This window comes from Lissotriton helveticus, chromosome 11 (assembly GCF_964261635.1).
Source record: "Lissotriton helveticus chromosome 11, aLisHel1.1, whole genome shotgun sequence".
NCBI lineage: Eukaryota > Metazoa > Chordata > Amphibia > Caudata > Salamandridae > Lissotriton > Lissotriton helveticus.
Genome location: NC_136072.1, coordinates 813,461,873 through 813,479,589, shown reverse-complemented (window position 1 = coordinate 813,479,589; position 17,717 = coordinate 813,461,873). Strand labels below are relative to the sequence as shown.

Below are 17,717 nucleotides of genomic sequence, written 5' to 3'. Positions count from 1 at the left end.
TGCTGACTATTCATGGTCCTCTCAATTAATTTGGCCGGTAACGGAAGTCTGGCGATGGGACGGTAGTTATTGGGGTCGGTAATGTCCAAGTTGTTTTTTTTTAACAAAGGTAGTATCAACGCCAATTTCCAACTAGATGGAAATTCACCAGCTACCAACATGTTGTTAAATACAGTAGCTAAAGTGGTGGCTATCGGAGCTGCAGCTAGCTTTGCCACTGTGGCCGGACATGGGTCACGGGGAGAGCCTGATTTTGTACCTATTTACCACCACAGGGGCAGCCCTAACCACCTGAACCAGGGGCTGTATTAATTTCTGCAAACAAAGGTTCAGATATGTACAGCAAACATTAACAATTCATAACAGTATTAACAATAACAAAATAACGAAAAAATATTCTGGCCCATGAAAGAAAAGTAAAGAAAAAGAAGTGCGTGTAATTATAGAAAAATACAAAATGTATTGAAATTTAAAAGATCATATAAAGCTCAGATTTGTGGTCGGTATAACAGAAACATTAAGAAACATGTATAAAACCAGACAAGTGGCAAACACATAGAGGTTACATAAACAAAAGCCAATACCCAGAACAATGTGTAAATGTGGGATACTTGTAAAGCGCACTGTTACTCTACCCGAGTGTCCTGGCGCTGTAGACCGCTGGGGAACCCGTCCTGGTTTTCCCTGTGAGATGGTCCCTTTCTGGGTATCTCCAGGGTGAAACCAGGCATCCCCGGCGTCTGTGGGGGGCTGTTGTAGAGATGAGGCAAGCTTAATGCCCAGAGTTACCGAGTGTGTTCCCTGGTTAGAGTAGGCACTGAGGGGAGAATTATTGAGTCCGTTGACCCTGGTCCAAGACCCTGCCGCGTCGGGAATTGAACCCTGGTCCCGGGCCGTCCTCTGCTTACAGGTCTGCCGCCTCTAACCAGTGAGCCACACCTCTCCACATCTCATATCACGAGAAAAGTGTAGTGCAGGAGCTACTTACAAAATTAGCCAACCGCTATATACTCTGATTCAAAATTCGATTAATTGCCAGAATATGTAATTTCAATATTTTCTTTCTTTCTTTTTCCGTCTTAGTTTGGATACCACTACATTGACTGACCTGTGGTTACTATTTTCGGCTCGAGCTCTTTTAAATACCATATGGGAATTCAGTTCCTGATACATACTCTGGCAATTAATTGAATTTTGAATCAGAGTATATAGCGGTTGGCTAATTTTGTAAGTAGCTCCTGCACTACACTTTTCTCGTGATATGAGATGTTTATTTTGGGACAGTAATCTGAGTCCCTGTTTATATTTCAGAAACTGTATGCTGCTAGCACTTTTTGGCTTTGACTTACAGCGATTTTATAAATGCTGAAGTGAGTAGTTTCTTCATTGTTTGGTGGCGTAATCCCTTTCACTCTTTCTCTTTGGGTGACACTATTTTCGGATTCTCTGTATAATTGTCACTTTTGAAATGGGTTAGTCTGTTAACTTGTTTTTATTTAACTCTTTTGAGCATGATTCTTTCCTCTCTAGTGAGTTTGTTAGTCTTCACATTTGGCCCATGTGTGAATAAAGTGTTTTGTGTATTATAGATTGGATATTCAAAAGCTCAGTTAACATATTGTCCTGAGGATGACCATGTATTTATGACAACGGTCGAAACGCCGTCGACGCCACTGTGGCCACAAATTAAGGAGGACACATTGTTCTGTGTATAGGAGTTCTTATATGGTTTTTAGAACTCTTTTGTTTATGTAACCTCTATGTGTTTGCCACTTGTCTGGTTTTATACATGTTTCTTAATGTTTCTGTTATACCGACCACAAATCTGAGCTTTATATGATCTTTTAAATTTCAATAAATTTTGTATTTTCTATAATTACACGCACTTCTTTTTCTTTACTTTTCTTTCATGGGCCAGAATATTTTTTCGTTATTTTGTCATTGTTAATACTGTTATGAATTGTTAATGTTTGCTGTACATACCTGAACCTTTGTTTGCAGAAATTGATTTTGTACCTAGCAGCAGTTTCTTAATCTCCTCCGTACTCACTGGGGAGAAGTTTAGAAACTTGACCTCATTTGAGTTAGCAATTGAGATCTCAGGCCTGGCAACTGGCCGGTTGTCCCTGACTTTACCTTCAAGGAAGTTAAAGATAGTCTCGACCTGGTTTAAGAAAAACTGAGCTAGATCCTCGCACAGTTCCAGACTGGCAGGTGTAACAGCCGGCTTTGGAGTGGCCAGACTCGAAACCGTATGAAAAAGCTCCTTAGGCGAGCTCCTGGCACCAATAATACGGTTGATGAAATAACTTTGTTTTGCCTTCCCAATCTTGTCTTTATATACTACCAGACTAAATTTGAGTCTTCTTTTGTCTGCCTCGTGGTAATGTTTCTGCCACACACGTTCCAGTTTCTTGCAGATGAGCTTATGCTCTCTGAGCTCATCTGAGAACCAAGGGGCTGAGGGGGTCATGTGAGTGGGGTGGCATCTTCTGGGTGGAGCTAAGATCGTACATGCGTGGTCCAACCAATTAAAATAAGTGACAGCCGCTTTGTCCACATCTAGTGGAAGCGTAACCTTAGATGATTCCAAAAGGTCCTCCAGGGATCCTCCCTCTATCTTATTCCAGGCCCTACAGGTCCTAGTTAATTTCCTGACCTGCCTATCACTAAGGGATTTAGCAGCGGAGATGTTGAAAAGCACTGCAGCGTGGTCTGACCAAGTAACTGGATGGACTGTTGAGACCTCTAGGTCCGGGTGGTTCGTGAATTTTCCATCCAGGGTATGACCCGCAATGTGAGTAGGGCCTAACACCAATTGTCTTAGATCGACGCCATTCATCACCTCCGTGAAGGCTAATGTGTCCGGGTCTGAGCTATTCTTTAGATGAAAGTTAAAATCCCCTAAAACTGTAAAGATCTTTGCACATAGGGCTTCCTCTAAGATATTTCCCAGTGAGCCTAAAAACGACGTCTTGGTTCCAGGGGGCCTATACAAGACAAGTGGAGTGGACCCCACACTAATGTTGAACAGAAGGGAGAAGTCACCTATTTGGTTGACCTTGGAACTCCCAGGAGCTCCCACAAGGAGCTTCATGTCAACAGATTGAAACCATATGTTGACAGGGCAGACATGGGCTTGCTCATGGCTACAGATGAGGGCCGGGAGGAGGAGAGTGACCCTCTCCCAGACCTGCTTTCTCAGAACCCTGATGATGGTTCAGTTGATGGCGTAGCCTTGGCAGGCAGCATCACTGACCAACAGCAGCAGGACTGCAGACAAGTTCTACAGTCCTACAGACATATGTTTTCTCTGACTCCAAGTCAGACCACCTGGTGCACTCATGAAGTAGGCACTGGGGCCAGTCAGCCTGTTAAAAGTAAGATTTACAGGCAACCTGATCATGTCAGGGACTGTATCAGGACAGAGGTCCAAAAGATGTTGGGGTTGGGAGTCATTGAGCCCTCAGAGAGCCCTTGGGCCAGTCCAGTAGTCCTGGTGCCTAAACCTCACACCCAAGATGGTAAGAGAGAGATGAGGTTTTGCGTGGATTACAGAGGCCTCAATGCTGTCTCTAGGACAGATGCCCACCCAATACCAAGGGCAGATGAACGCATTGACAGATTGGCATATGCCAAGATGTTTAGTACATTTGACTTGACAGCCGGCTACTGGCAGATCAGACTAGCTGATGATGCAAAAGCCAAGACAGCATTTTCAACCCCAGGAGGACATTATCAATTTGTGGTAATGCCCTTTGGTCTAAAAAATGCACCTGCCACATTCCAAAGGTTGGTGAACCAAGTACTCTCAGGTCTGGATGACTACTGTGCAGCTTATCTAGGTGATATTGCTGTCTTTAGCTCCACTTGGGAAGATCACCTGATCCACCTGCAGAATGTTTTGGAGGCACTGCAAAAGGCAGGCCTAACTATCAAGGCTACCAAGTGCCAGATAGGTCAGAGCAAAGTTGTATACCCGGGTCACCTTGTAGGTGGAGGTCAGGTTCAACCATTGGAGAGCAAGATCCAGACCATAAAGGACTGGACTGCTCCCACCACCTAGACACAGGTCAGAGCTTTCTTGGGCCAGACTGGGTACTACAGAAAATGTGTCAAGGGGTATGGTTCCATTGTGACACCCCTTAATGACTTAACTTCTAAGAAAATGCCAAAGAGAGTTCAGTGGACAGTAAGCTGTCAAAAGTCATTTGATGACCTGGAGCAGGCCATGTGCACTGCACCTATTCTGCAAAGTCCAGACTACTCCAAATAATTCATTGTTCAAGCAGATGCTTCTGAGTTGGGGGTAGGTGCTGTTCTTTCACAACTGAATAAAGATGGTCAATACCCGCCAGTAGCTTTTATTAGCAGAAGGCTGACCCATAGAGAGAAACGATGGTCAGCTATTGAGAGGGAGGCCTTTGCTGTGGTTTGGGCACTGAAGAAGCTGAGGCCATACTTGTTTGGTACTCACTTCAAGATTCAGACAGACCATAAGCCCCTCTTGTGGCTAAATCAGATGAAGGGTGAAAATCCCAAACTGCTTAGGTGGTCCATTTCCCTACAGGGGAAGGACTTTACAGTGGAACATAGACCTGGGACTGACCATGCCAATGCAGATGGACTCTCTAGATATTTCCAATTAGAACATGAAGACTCAACTGGTCAAGGTTAGTTTAATGTCTCTACATTTGGGGGGGTTGTGTAGGAGAGTAGGGTCTGCTTCCTATGGTCACCCCGACTTTTTTACAGTGATTCTCTGGTTTATCGACTTTAGTGTGGCTGTGGGCCTGCTAATCAGACCCACAGCCCAGCTGTTCTCTCTCTAAATTGATACCATGTACTTTAGGTACATACCAGATTGGTTACTGGGTCACTCTTGTGAGCCCCTGTATAGTGTACCATAGGTACCCAGGGCACAGGTGTACCCTAGGCCTACCAGGGGCTGCAGCATGTATTGTGCCACCGCTGGTTTGCCTTCCAAACTGACACCACAGGTCTGTTCACACAGCCTGGGTAAGGTGGTGTAATCACCCCTTACTTAGATATAGTATACCTATATCTACCTTATATATAGACACATATGCACCTATAAGTCACTCCTATGGTAGGCCTCGACAATCCTGGAGGCAAAGTGCTTGGTTTTATGTGAGAGGGTGCCCTAGCATGAGCTGAGCCCCTCTGCAGCTTTCGGAACCATCTCCTTATAGCTGTTCTATGATATAGCCATACCATATACTCTTAAGTGCATTATAATCCTCGCGGGTAATGCTAACTTTGGTTTGGCTTTATCAAAACATGTAGTGTAAGGTGTCAAACACTTTGGAATACTATCCCCCCCCCGCCAATTCTGGCGGCGGGGTAGCATTCCACCCTTCTAGAGGGAAAAGACATGTATGTTCCTGCTTTACCCGGTTAAAGTTAGACAGAGCCCCAGCATCACAAAAAACGCAAGTCTCACCTCCTGCTGCTGGACGAAACTCCGGCAGGGGAGGCCTGGACAATAGGTTTCCTGTCCAGGGAGGTACCAGCACCTCCCCGGACAGGCAGATGTGTATTGGGACAGGGAGGGCTGCATCAGCAGATGCCTTTTGAGACACTGCCTGGGGCACACAAGGTGCTCCATGCATAGCCTGGTTCAAACCAGTTGCTGGGGCACTCCAGCCCCAGCTCTGGCGCGAAACTGGACAAAGGCAAAGGGGTGTAACCACCCCCTTCTCAGGTCCACCCATAGGAGGGACCTAAACAGGTAATCCAGCCCCTTAGCTTAGTATAAGTATAGGAGCTGTGTCCCCAGGACTTCAGATTATCCTGGAAAGAAACTTTGATACAGAACTCTTGGACCTTCAACTTTCTATTCTGACTAGAAGACGGAAGACATCTCCCTTGTGGTCAAAGAGTGACCACACTGTGCAAAAAGGCACCACCAGTAACTTGCCGGTCTGCTTTGTCGACACTCCCGCCGGAACCCGAAGACTCAGCGACACAAGAACTGGATTCTCAGACTTCTCTAACTCCGACCCATCTCCACAGCAAAGCTGAGACCTGTGGCAGACATGAGAGACGTGGGACCAGACACCCTGGACATCCTGCATTTTGCTAACTGCATCGACTCCTGAGGTAACTCACAGTTGTGCATTGGGATACGAGAAGCCCCAGACCTGAACACCATTTGCACCAAAACTCACCCCTCCACATTCCACGAGTGCCACGTGGGGCCTGCTCTTGCATTTCAGCTTGATGCATCTTCCCTGTTCCTTGCCCATTGGCTAGTGAGCCCCCTGAAGGCTTTTCTTTTAAACTAAACTGCTTTCCTGGTTGCTCCAGATTTGCTCCAACTTTCCTTCAAAGGGGAAGCGCCACAGACCTTGCTGGTCTGCAACAGAGACAATCTTGCCATCCTGCGTGGGTTGCGTTTGCTAAGGCTTGTTGGGTCCAATCCAGATACCAACACTGCAGTCAACTAGATCCTTTGTGGCACAGTTAGAATCCAGTGCCTGGTCATCGTCGATGCCTCCTGGACCTCGTGGCTGAAGAGACAAACTCACCTTCTTTACCTTCAAGCACGCAACATCGCCCGGTTCCTTCCTGGTTCCTTCCTGGTCACTGGCTAGTGACCCAGACTCTGTCTCCTCTGCTATCAGGTTCTTCACATCACCGATCCACCCTTGGATCCACCCGGACACTTTTCCTCTGGTCGCCTGCAGCACTTCTTTTGCAGATCTCCATAGAAAAAGACGACGAAACCCGACACGAAAAGACACCTATGCACCCGCCTTCCCTGGGTGAGGTAACACGAGTACTCCGGTGCTCCCGTGGGTCTTCACTCTCGAAGTGTCCTAGTTTAAAAGGGTTCCATCCTAGTCCATTCGGAAGTGTCCTTAAACAGTAACTTTGTAACTTCTTTGTTTTCCATTATAAGTCAATGGTAACTCGCGTCTCCCGTGGGCCTCCTACTTCCTAACCTTTGGTTGTTTAGTGTAGTCTCAGGAATTCTACAGGCCCTAGGCCTGCTTTCTAACTCTCACGTGGTTCTCATACCACTTTCTTAGTATATGGTTCGTGAGGCCCCTAGGGCATAACTGCATATGTGCAACTTATCGTATGCTAATTGAGTAACTTGTGATGTACTTTGACCTCTGACCTCATAAAGGGTGCAGAGGGGTTGTGTTAGAAATAAATAAATATATATTTGATATATACCTTGTGTGGTGTCCTTTCATTTGGTATTCAAGGGATTATAATTGGTAAAACAGCTTGCTTCACATGCTCTCTGAAGCCTTAGCCTATGACTGCTGGTCCATGCTACCACTAGGATAGCTTGTCAATAAGGTTGACTTTACAACCACCATCAATAAGGGTCGATTAGACTGGTGCAAGGTGCCCACTAGAAGAGTGGACATCATATGCCAGGCTAACTTCTCCCACTGTCCAACACCCATTACACTGAGTCATCTCTTCCTTGATCCAGTTCATATTACACCAGGTTACTCCATCACAAAACATGCCCAAGATACTCATGAACGCTTACTCTAAGCTGAATAGGTCTCTAGTGGGAAATATAGTTAAGTCGTTCAATTAAAAAAGCGCCCACTCCTAGTCAGGTTGCTATAGACCTATTTCCTTGATAGAAACCACATTGAAAATCTTAGGATGGGTTCTATACAATAAGATTAAAATCTGGGCAAAGGAGAACTCTATTTTACACTCTTCTCAATTTGGTTTTAGGAACAAGCTGGGCGCAATCGAACCTTAACTTAAATAATTGGGGAATATACAACTGCCCATTCGCCAATATACTTGGCGTTTATTAATTTGACCTCTGCTTTTGATTATGTAAATTGGGCCCACCTGTGGTCTATTCTTTTGGAATGTGGGATGGATGAGATTTTAGTACACTTTTTAGTGTATCTACATAGAGATCCGAAAGCTAAGATCAGAATCAACATGTGCGGGGAGGTTTCTAGTGATATTAGTGTTTTGAGAGGGGTCTGGCAGGGGTGTGTTTCGGCCCTGTTACTTTCATTCTATATATTAATAACTTACATGCCTCTTTAACAGTGCTTACTAAAGATGCCCCAAGAGTTAATTTCCATATACTCCCAGCCCTTTTATATGCAGATGATGCGGTCCTAATGGGCGGCACACCTAATGTTTTGCATCTTTCATGGATTTTATGGCCTCTTTAGACTTATTTACTAATTAAAAAAATCTTTTACAATGGCCTGTAGCATTCTTTAAATGTTATTTCTGTGGGCAACCAGAGTTTACAATGCACTAGCACTTTTGCCTATCTTGGGCTGGTTTTTGCTGCTAATGGTTCATGGATTGATCACATCGCTTATTGCAGGAATACGTTTTCTATTGCAATTCATTCAGTTCTTAGTCTCCCCCGACCCAGGAGGTTGGGGGTTATTTTAGCTATTTAATTTTTTTTAAATTTCTGTGTATTCCTACGGCATCCTGTGGCGCAGAGGTATGGGGTGTCTCCAAAAGTAGTAATATCCAACACGAGGAGAATAGGTTTTGTCGAAATCTTCTGGGAGCCCCCATCTCCACGTCTCAATACGTTTGTCATAGTGAATTAAATTTATATTACATTGGAGATTACATAAGGGCTCACCCTGCTTTATTTTGGCTAGCCATATGGAAAAATACGGGGCGTCCCTTACAAGAGAAATTGTAACAGACTGCTTTAAGTGCAAAAAAGGCATGGGTATCCCATGGTTAGCCGAGGTGAGATCTAGTATAAGTAGAACCAATTATGAACATATCTTTGATAGTCACATGAAATAGACCCTGTAAACAAAAAAGATCTGCGGACTACACTATACACATATTGCAAAAAGGATAGACTCAATAGGTAGTCTAGGAAACCTACTGTAGCCACTTTTATGAGCATCAAGAATGTTCAACATCAGTTGGCAAGTTATCTCACTAAACCTATGGGCAGTTGGGAGTGGGGACTCCTTTTTCGCCTAAGGGCTGCCACAGTGAAGTTTGTATTAGGCTTCCCTCTTGGTTTTCATATTAACCTTGATTCTGTGCCATGTCCGTGTGGCAGTCGTTAAGGCCAAACAACATTAACATTTTTATTTTTCTGTAAGTTTTATATACAATATACTAAACTGTTTTTATTATCCTTTTTTAAAAGGAACTCATCTGCTCACTACAGAGATGCATATAGGACTCTTCATAACCTGGAAGATGATGAACTAGTATTCCGGGTGGGTGCCTTTCTGACAATTGCTGTTCGCGCACGTAACACGAGGAGTACTGTATAAATAATATTTTTATTGTTCTGTTCTTTATTGGTTTTATATAACACCTTTATGACCATTATGAATTTGTGTGTTTTATCAATTACTGTGTGATTTTGTCCTTTTATGGATATTTTTTATCGGAATAAATTAATTTAATTTAATTGAAAGGCAATTTCCATACAAAATTTGATAGGAGTAAGGGAGAAACCAGGACAGAATCTAGGAAGTGGAAGAGCAGAGTCGAAGAAATGGAGATTACTTTACGTAAGCCTGACATTACCTCCTTATCCTTCCTCCTGGTCCCAGTCCTCAAAGTATGAATATATATCAAGCATTGACTTTGACAGACTACAATACCTAATTGCCTCCGTGCATCTAGTTCATAACAAAAAACGGAATTATACATCATCACACAACTGACATCAGTACTGTCTCACTGAAACTCACACAGGTGGACTATGTGAGTTTGAGATGAAACAGTGAGGTGTATCTTAAGCCGCTGCCTTATAGATATCAAAGATACAGTAATGGTGACACTATCGTTTGAAGCAAAATTTTGAGTTTAGCCCAGCCTACATGACACTCAAGTGGTTCAGACCTTTTTGCGGTCTCACTACAGGTGACTTTAGCTCCATATTGCCAACAACATTGTAACCAATACTATAACATATACTTAGAGTGGGCTTGTGTCTGCTTCTTTTCTCATGATTGGATGGCATTCTTTTATATTTCCATTACACACTGTTGATTCAATGGCTTTCCTTCCTATTCTCATGTTGGTCCTGCTTCTAGCGCTTTTCTCGTTCACTGAGTTTTTAATTGGATGAATATCCTCCTATTGTTGACAGCAGGGAATTATATTTCCTTTTGCTTGTTACTATGTCATTTCACTTGTGATGCCTGGTGGAGAGCTTCACCTTTCCTCTTTTACCCATGTATGCATCTCTACAGGCACCTCTCTACCGACTCACTCCCTGTCTTCCCTTGCCATGAATCCCACCCATGGCCTTGCTCTTCCCAACCTTGCTTCTCGGGCTGCTCTCTCTCTCTCTTCCCACGCCTCTCATCCATCCCTCTTTCCTTTGTGTTCAGGATACAAGAAGGATGGCAGTCAGTTGTTTGCTGATACTGACTTTGCCAGTGCGTGTACAACTGCGGAACACCCATCGACAAAGGCAGGCGGCCATCTTGGAATGGTATTTTGTATAGTTTATTACTGTTCTTCTGTTCCATAATGGCTATGACTTTGCATCTGGAAGCTGCATTTAGACACAATGACGTTACCTTCTTTAAGTAGTTTAACAACAGTAAAGTAGAAAAAAATGGCTTTCCAAGGTGACTGTCCACCACTGGCAAAGGTAATAGAGGTGAGCGAACCATATTTGTTATCTTGCAGTTCTACAAGCATTAGCAAAGCCAATAAGGTAAGCAAGATTGATTGGCTTGGTCAATGTATTCTTTTCAATTTATTTGATTGTTTTAAATGCCACTTGTTTGCACTATATTGCAATGCAGTAACAATGTTAATAGAGTTACCATTACGCAACTCAGGGTCTCATTCCACTCTTTGCACAATCACATGTGGTAAAAGTGCAACCGATAAATAGAGATACTTCTAGGTGCTGTACTTACCTGCTGAGAAATAACCCCACCAGCTTGAAGTTCGGACTTTGGAACTGGTAATAATTTGGTAACTCCATGTGTTTTTCCAATTCTATGCAAACTCTGAATTTGTTCTGTTTGCCTGCATGATTTGTGCTCGATTTTATTTGATGCAAATTGTGAATGCAAAAATAATTTGACATTCACAAGATTTAAACTTGTGTCTTTAACGTTGCTCTCAGTATGAGCATTGGCAATTGAGCTGTTTTACCAGCTGTACCTGTTGGCGTATCTCCTGTAAAATGGCTTAAGGGGTTAAGACACCTGCTGCAGAGATGTGTGCATCCAGGAGCTGTCTGTCTCCATTTAGAGGTTGCTGTACCAGTCACGGTCAGACCATAATTCTGTTAGTTGCATTTCTACAAACATCAGTCATGATAGTGCCACACAATTAAATGGGGAATAATGTGCGAAAAATATGTATCTGTATGTTTTCTGCATTTATTGGTGCAAAGTTAGCATTTTGCTAGTGCTAATCTGCACAGATTTCCCTTACCGTTAAGTGAAATGAGTGTACTTTTAGATACTGCAGCAGCACTTTTCTTCAAACCATCCTCTTCGTCCCAATGTATCATGTATCATGATATTTAGAATAGAGGAATCATACACAGGGTCTGATTCACAAATGGCCTCCGCACTCGTGGTGGAGGCCCCACAGTCGTGGGGCAGTCTCTGCTCTCATGGCGGAATCTCCACATTGCAGAGATTGGCCCCGCAGTCGTGGGGCAGTCTCTGCACTCATGGCGGAATTTCCGCATTGAAGATATTGGCTCTGCAGTCGTGGGGAAGTCTCTGCACTTGTGATGGAATTTCCACATTTCGGAGATCCGGCCACGAGTGCAGAGACTCCCCGACTGTGGGGCCTCCCCCACGAGTGCGGAGGCTCTTTGTGAATCAGGCCCTTAAAGTTATCAGGTCCTTCCATGGGCAGGGACCACGTGTCCTCAAAAGATTTACTTTGTTTAGGCTTCGGGACCCTGAATAGAGACAGCGACAGAGAAGCATCTTAGACGCTATAGTCCTACAACAACTTTGCAGATTCCATTACGGCACATGCCGAAAGACTTGCGGACTGGGGCATAATTATCACCAAAGCAAGAACAGAACCTTACCCAATCATGTTAGAAGAACAAATGAGCTCTATTTCGAGCACAGGCTCTACAATAGCCAGACTGCCCTTAGGTCAGCTTGCAGTCCCACCACAGTCTTTTCCAAAAATGGAGACCTTTATAAATTAAGGATAGAAGTGCATTCTGTTAATGATAACAGATGTGCAGCACCATCAGACTTCATGCACGTGATCATCACCCCCAAAGTAAATCAAACCATTATGGACTGTGGGTCCTGGCTGCCCGCAACACTCTCAGGAACTCCAAGTAGCCCCCGTATTGTGCAGCTCCATCACCAATCGATTGCCAATTGTGCTCTATATTAAGCTAGAATATAGCAGACCTAAAACATAAAAAAACAATGATAAGGACTGGGTCTCTGTCCTAAAATTGCAGAACATTTGCTGCTTCCAAGAAAACTGGGCACTGTATAAATTGAACTTGACAGATACTATTCGTACAATATGAAAGCAATAAAGCGGAATAAGGGCAGGCCAATAGGGGGTCTAATTATTTGGGTCTGAACACTTCTCCTGACAAATAATCAGACATGTAAACTGATAAATAACAACATCCAATATCTAAGGTTAACAAAGGACAAGTAGATGCTTGACCTAGTTAATGTCTACCTTACACGGTACACCTGGATGATGCCTCCGCTCGCTTGAAAACATTTGAGTCGAGCATCAGTGAGGTTCATCATGACCAGGAGATCTACCTATCCAATACCAGATGGAGTTGAAAGAAGACTACAGAGTGAGCAGGACCCCTAGGCTTAATAAGAAAATTTTCACCTCCCTCTAAACGTCTAGAATGACCAAAAAGTCAGCTCTATCTAAAGCCCGACAAGTTAGCCCTAAACACAAACAGAAACAGCATAGCCTGGACAAACACACCTCACAAACTTCCTGACTAGGCAGCAAGCAAAGATTGGACTCACCTGTATCTTGATCTACTAAACATGAAAGCCACACTGACATAAGAGCAATACAAATGAGAAAGACCCTCTTTAAATGAACATACAGTGTAAACAAACAGCAAAAAATTCTCCCTCGCTTCACGCGAGGGAGATTTTTTTCCTGTATTATTCTGTAGAATTCTTTTCTGGAGGATTCTACTCACACGAGTTGCATGAGCAGAGTACTGCAGATCAACTGTTTGATGCTGAATGCATCAAGTTAAAAAAAACGCTATTAATCGCCCTGAGAGGCATACACAGGAACCACAAAAGGAAAAAGTGCCTGAAAAAACGTATGGAAGGGATATACACTTCTGATCAAGCACAAGAAGGGGCAATTACATTTTACAACGGAGGAGGCCTTGCAAGCAGGAATCAAGGAAAAGAAAAAGAAATCTCTGGGAATTGGTGAGATGGCGTTATGAGGGCCCGTGACAGGAATTAGCCCAGCCGCTTGGATAAAGCACTTTTTCACAATGTAAGAGAAGGTCCTCCCAGTAAGTATGCAGCCGGACACATATTTATATCAATGCACTACTACTGCCCTCGATCAGAACCTGAAACACATTTTACGCATAGGGGAAATAGTCCTGTACCACCCAAAGTTTACAGAGGAAGAAGTATTCAAATCTATAAGACGTGTACCAGAACAGTCCTTAACAACAAGCTTCTGCCCTAACACCACTAAACAATGCTAGTTGGGTACGTGAGGATGTTCATGCCTCCTGGAGGTCAGCCATCATTGTTCCACTGCAGAACAAAGGGCCTTGTAATGAACCTCCAAACTACCATCCAATTTTCTTGTTGGATGGAGCCAATACAATTTTCAGCAAACTGCTCTTAACCAGACTTGAGGCTGTGAACCAGGATCCTCAGATCCTAAGAAACCTCCATAAGAAAGACCAACGCACCATTGGTCAATCGATGAGACTTTACTTATATGTTCTAAATACGCCCTCATAAAAAAACATCACTATCTATGCTATATGTAGATCTGAAGACAGCATTCAACTCCGTTGATACAGCTTCACAGAGATTTTACAGCTGCTGTGATACGTGGCCCACACAGAAAATGCACACCTGGGCTTGGAATAGCTAACAGAATTAGGGAAGGCTGTGTGCTTGCACCAATCCTGTTCAATCTGTTCATAAATGGTGTAGGTAAAGAGCTTTTGGCCCTGAATGTCCCTGCAACTGGTGGAGACAAAATACCAATCTTACTATTCACCAATGACGTTGTCCTACTAGCTTGCAAAGTGGTAGCAATGCACCAGCTACTTAAAGGTTTTGAAAACTTCTGCAACTTTAAATAGCTTATTATCAGCAACAAAAAGACGAAATTCATGATACTCAACCCAAGGTCAAATTTCAAGACACAACTCAAAATCCACGGCCATGCATTTGAACAAGTTCATTACTATGATTACCAGGAGGTTCAATTTAAGGACTAATTATCTTGGGCAGAGCAGATCATTAAAAGCTAATCCATTCTAAACCAGTTTTCCGGAGCAGTTCTGCGTTTCTCCAACAAATGCAGCTTTAGATCAATAAAGCCAGCTCTCAAATCATATATAATTAAAGCTGTGGCTACCAGTTCGTATGGCGAAGAGGTCTTGGGGAACAGAAGTTTGGGAGAGCTTCGCTTTGGCCCCAGAACACCAATGGCTGCACTATGAGCAGATTTAGGTTTGCAAACAATAGATGCTCTAACAACCCGCAACTTATCCTGCATTGGGCCTGATTGTGGACCAACCCAAAGCTGGTAGTCTACCAGACAGCTCTTCTTGAACTACGATCGAGCAAAATGGTTTCTTTGAAATAGACTGTGTGGTCTACTGGACCAAACCTGAGTTAATGACCATGTTTCCCATTAAGCTAATTAAAAAGCAGTACTGGGCCTTTTCTCAGATGAAGAATTGTAAGCAACAGAGCAAACTAATGTCACCTTTTGTAACAATAAGACACAGCGTTTCTTCGAAATATACCAGGACAGCAAATTCAAGGAAATAAAAAGTCACTGTATTTGAAGGTCAGACTTGGAACACTCTGGTTATTGGATTACAATAAAACAATTTGAACAACGCAATGTGTGCAGGCTTCTGTGACTACATGCCTGGAGGGGCAGAAAAAGTTCTGTACTTCTTGCTCCTTTTGTGTTAATCACTCCGAGCAAGGAGACTTTATTCGTGGCCTCTCTTTTTAAGTTTTCCCTGCACATAGCTTGTGCTGTGCTTGAGAAATCTATTGTTTTTAACACCTTCAGCGCGGCCCGAATTTTCGCGCTGTGCTAAAGGTTCTAAAAAACGGGCGTGGCCGTGACGGAACGGTTCCCTCATAAACACAGCCCAACCGGCGCTCTTGACGGAACCGTTCCGTCACAAGCATCGAAGGGGTTAATATAAACGTAAAAAGGATTTACATCCCGCCTCCTCTCTTTCCTGGCTTCTCATTGGTTCCTGGGCATGCCACTTGCCTTTGCTCCATTTCTATTGGCAGTAGCATATTTTTGATGCATTTACTAATGCCTGCTCCTCGTCTGCTTCTCTTATGGTGGAACTACATTTTCATAAAATTTTGCCTTTTACTCTTGTAGTATGTTTATATAACAATTTATCACCTAGAGAGTGATTTCCATAGAATCACAGGATATTGTGCGGCGCCCCTGAGACTCAAACCGGGATCCCCAGCTCTTGAGTCAGCTCGTCTAGCTGCTGCGCCACATCCTCTTGACTCCCCTGTTATCTGTCAGGGAGCTCTTTCCTTCTCCCAGACGATGATTGATAAAAAAAACTCCTTATGCATTACATAGGTGAAACCAATGCTTACAAATGCTTGTTATTGTCTGGCTTGACAGCCAACTGTCACCAGACAATTATGTGGGATTCACATGGTAAGGGTTTTGGCTATCCCCACATGTTGAGAGCCGAGAGTGGATGTATGTCAGTACAACGCGATCTTTTAGATCGCGGTACTTGACAATGCTGCCATTACAACACAAGTCGTTACAACGACTTGCGTTGGAGGGCGCGGATTGTGGAATATTATCATTTTATATTCCAACACCAGTCCACGTAACAGTAGGGAAGGTGTTGAAATATAAAATTACAATATTCTTTAACCAACAGCGCCATCCAGCGCAAGTCGTAGTAACGACTTGCGTTGTAATGGCAGCGTTGTTAAGGTAGTGCGGTGTAAACACCGCGTTGTAAACGATGTTCCCCGCCGAGAGTACATGTTGGATTGGGAAGAAGGTATGTGCTTCAACAAAAAATAAGTTTGCCCTCCAGCAGCTGTGATAATTTTGTTTATTTATCCAGCTGCTAGAGCTGGAACTTTCAGGGGCACACACCTTACATTGTAATGATTATTTTAAAGTGCTTTAGATATGTATACAATTTATGGTGTTTTTTTCTGGCAGCATCACAGATGGGAAGAGGACAGTCATTAACCTGCATGGATTTTTAGGTCGGGTTTGGCAGTGCGCCCCTCACCTCAACTTTTAACCTAAACCAATACTATTCTACAGTTCTTCGCTTCCACACAAACACATATCCATTCCTATGCAATCTACTTATAATGCTTCACATTAGTACACTAGCAAAGGGTGCGTTTTTGTGCACCCAACTGCTGCACTGCTTTAAGTGAGAGCAATGCTCCATGTAAACCACTTTTTAAAACTTGACCATATTTAATCCATAGTAAACCAAACAGTCCTCAATTTAAGTTGTCCAAATGTTATACATTTGTAGAATCAATCTGGAGACAGCATAATTATGCAAAATACTTTATTTTCGCATTTTCAAATACTCTCTGTTGCCAACCCAGGCTTTAACATAAGTAACCATATTTCCTCAGGACTCACAGTAAAACCCAATGCATTTCGAACTTGTTCGGTTCTTCGTCAGGGGTCGCTGTAAAAAATTAAAAGAATCCGCTTAACCAACTACTCACAGACAGAACTTTCTCTGAGACTTACAAATCCTAGAATCCCCTCTTACTCTACCCAGATGTCACCCCCCAATTCTGAATCTCCTTCATTTCACCAGAAGAAACTAAATGGAACCCTTTCTTAAAAACAAAACATGCTCAGTGGTTGAACAGTTGCTATCACCACTATAACTCCCCAGGAGTCACCACCTTTGGACCCTCCTGTGTGAATTCACATCCTCTTAAAAAAATTAAATAAAATACAAACTGAACCCAATTACCTCATGCAAGCCGTATTAGGCATTGTAACCTCTACATGCTGCCCTTCATTCCCAAAAAGTCATCACGTGCTCCTTTTCCCTCGGGTGGTACTTAAAGAGCTCCCACAGGTGTTTTCAATGTAACAACGTGATTACTAAATTCAAATGAAATACCTCCATTATTGTAAACCAGCTAATCCAACTACAAAACCCATAATGCATTGTCCCCCCGAAATAAATCCAAAACAAATTCCACCCTATAACTTCGAAAATCATAACAAATACAACACTGAGTCATAAACAAAAATGCTGCATCAGTGAATTAAATCAGCTTAAACTATGAAACATTCCAATGCCACCAGCGCGAAAAACAACAAATTTGTCAGTAAAGTCTTTTGAGTATGAAATACGTCCATCGAGTGTTCAGATTCACCATCCTTCCAATCTGACATGATGTGCTAATCCATTTGTGTAGTCCATGCAAAATTCATTGATGTACCATTGTCTCCAGAGTGATGCTTCCAATCATTTAAAT

At 43.2% G+C, this 17,717-nt stretch overlaps 1 long non-coding RNA gene across 2 annotated transcripts in view; it reads left to right on the top strand.

The window, feature by feature from the left end:
• LOC144791207 (uncharacterized) overlaps positions 1-17,717 on the top strand; it is a 224,810-nt gene that overhangs the window by 27,844 nt on the left and 179,249 nt on the right. Inside the window, exons 2-3 of one of the 2 annotated variants that reach the window (XR_013602330.1) lie at positions 9,158-9,230; positions 10,359-10,462. This is a non-coding gene — a long non-coding RNA (uncharacterized LOC144791207). The remainder of the gene's footprint in view (positions 1-9,157; positions 9,231-10,358; positions 10,463-17,717) is intronic. The other variant, XR_013602329.1, reaches the window with a different exon arrangement.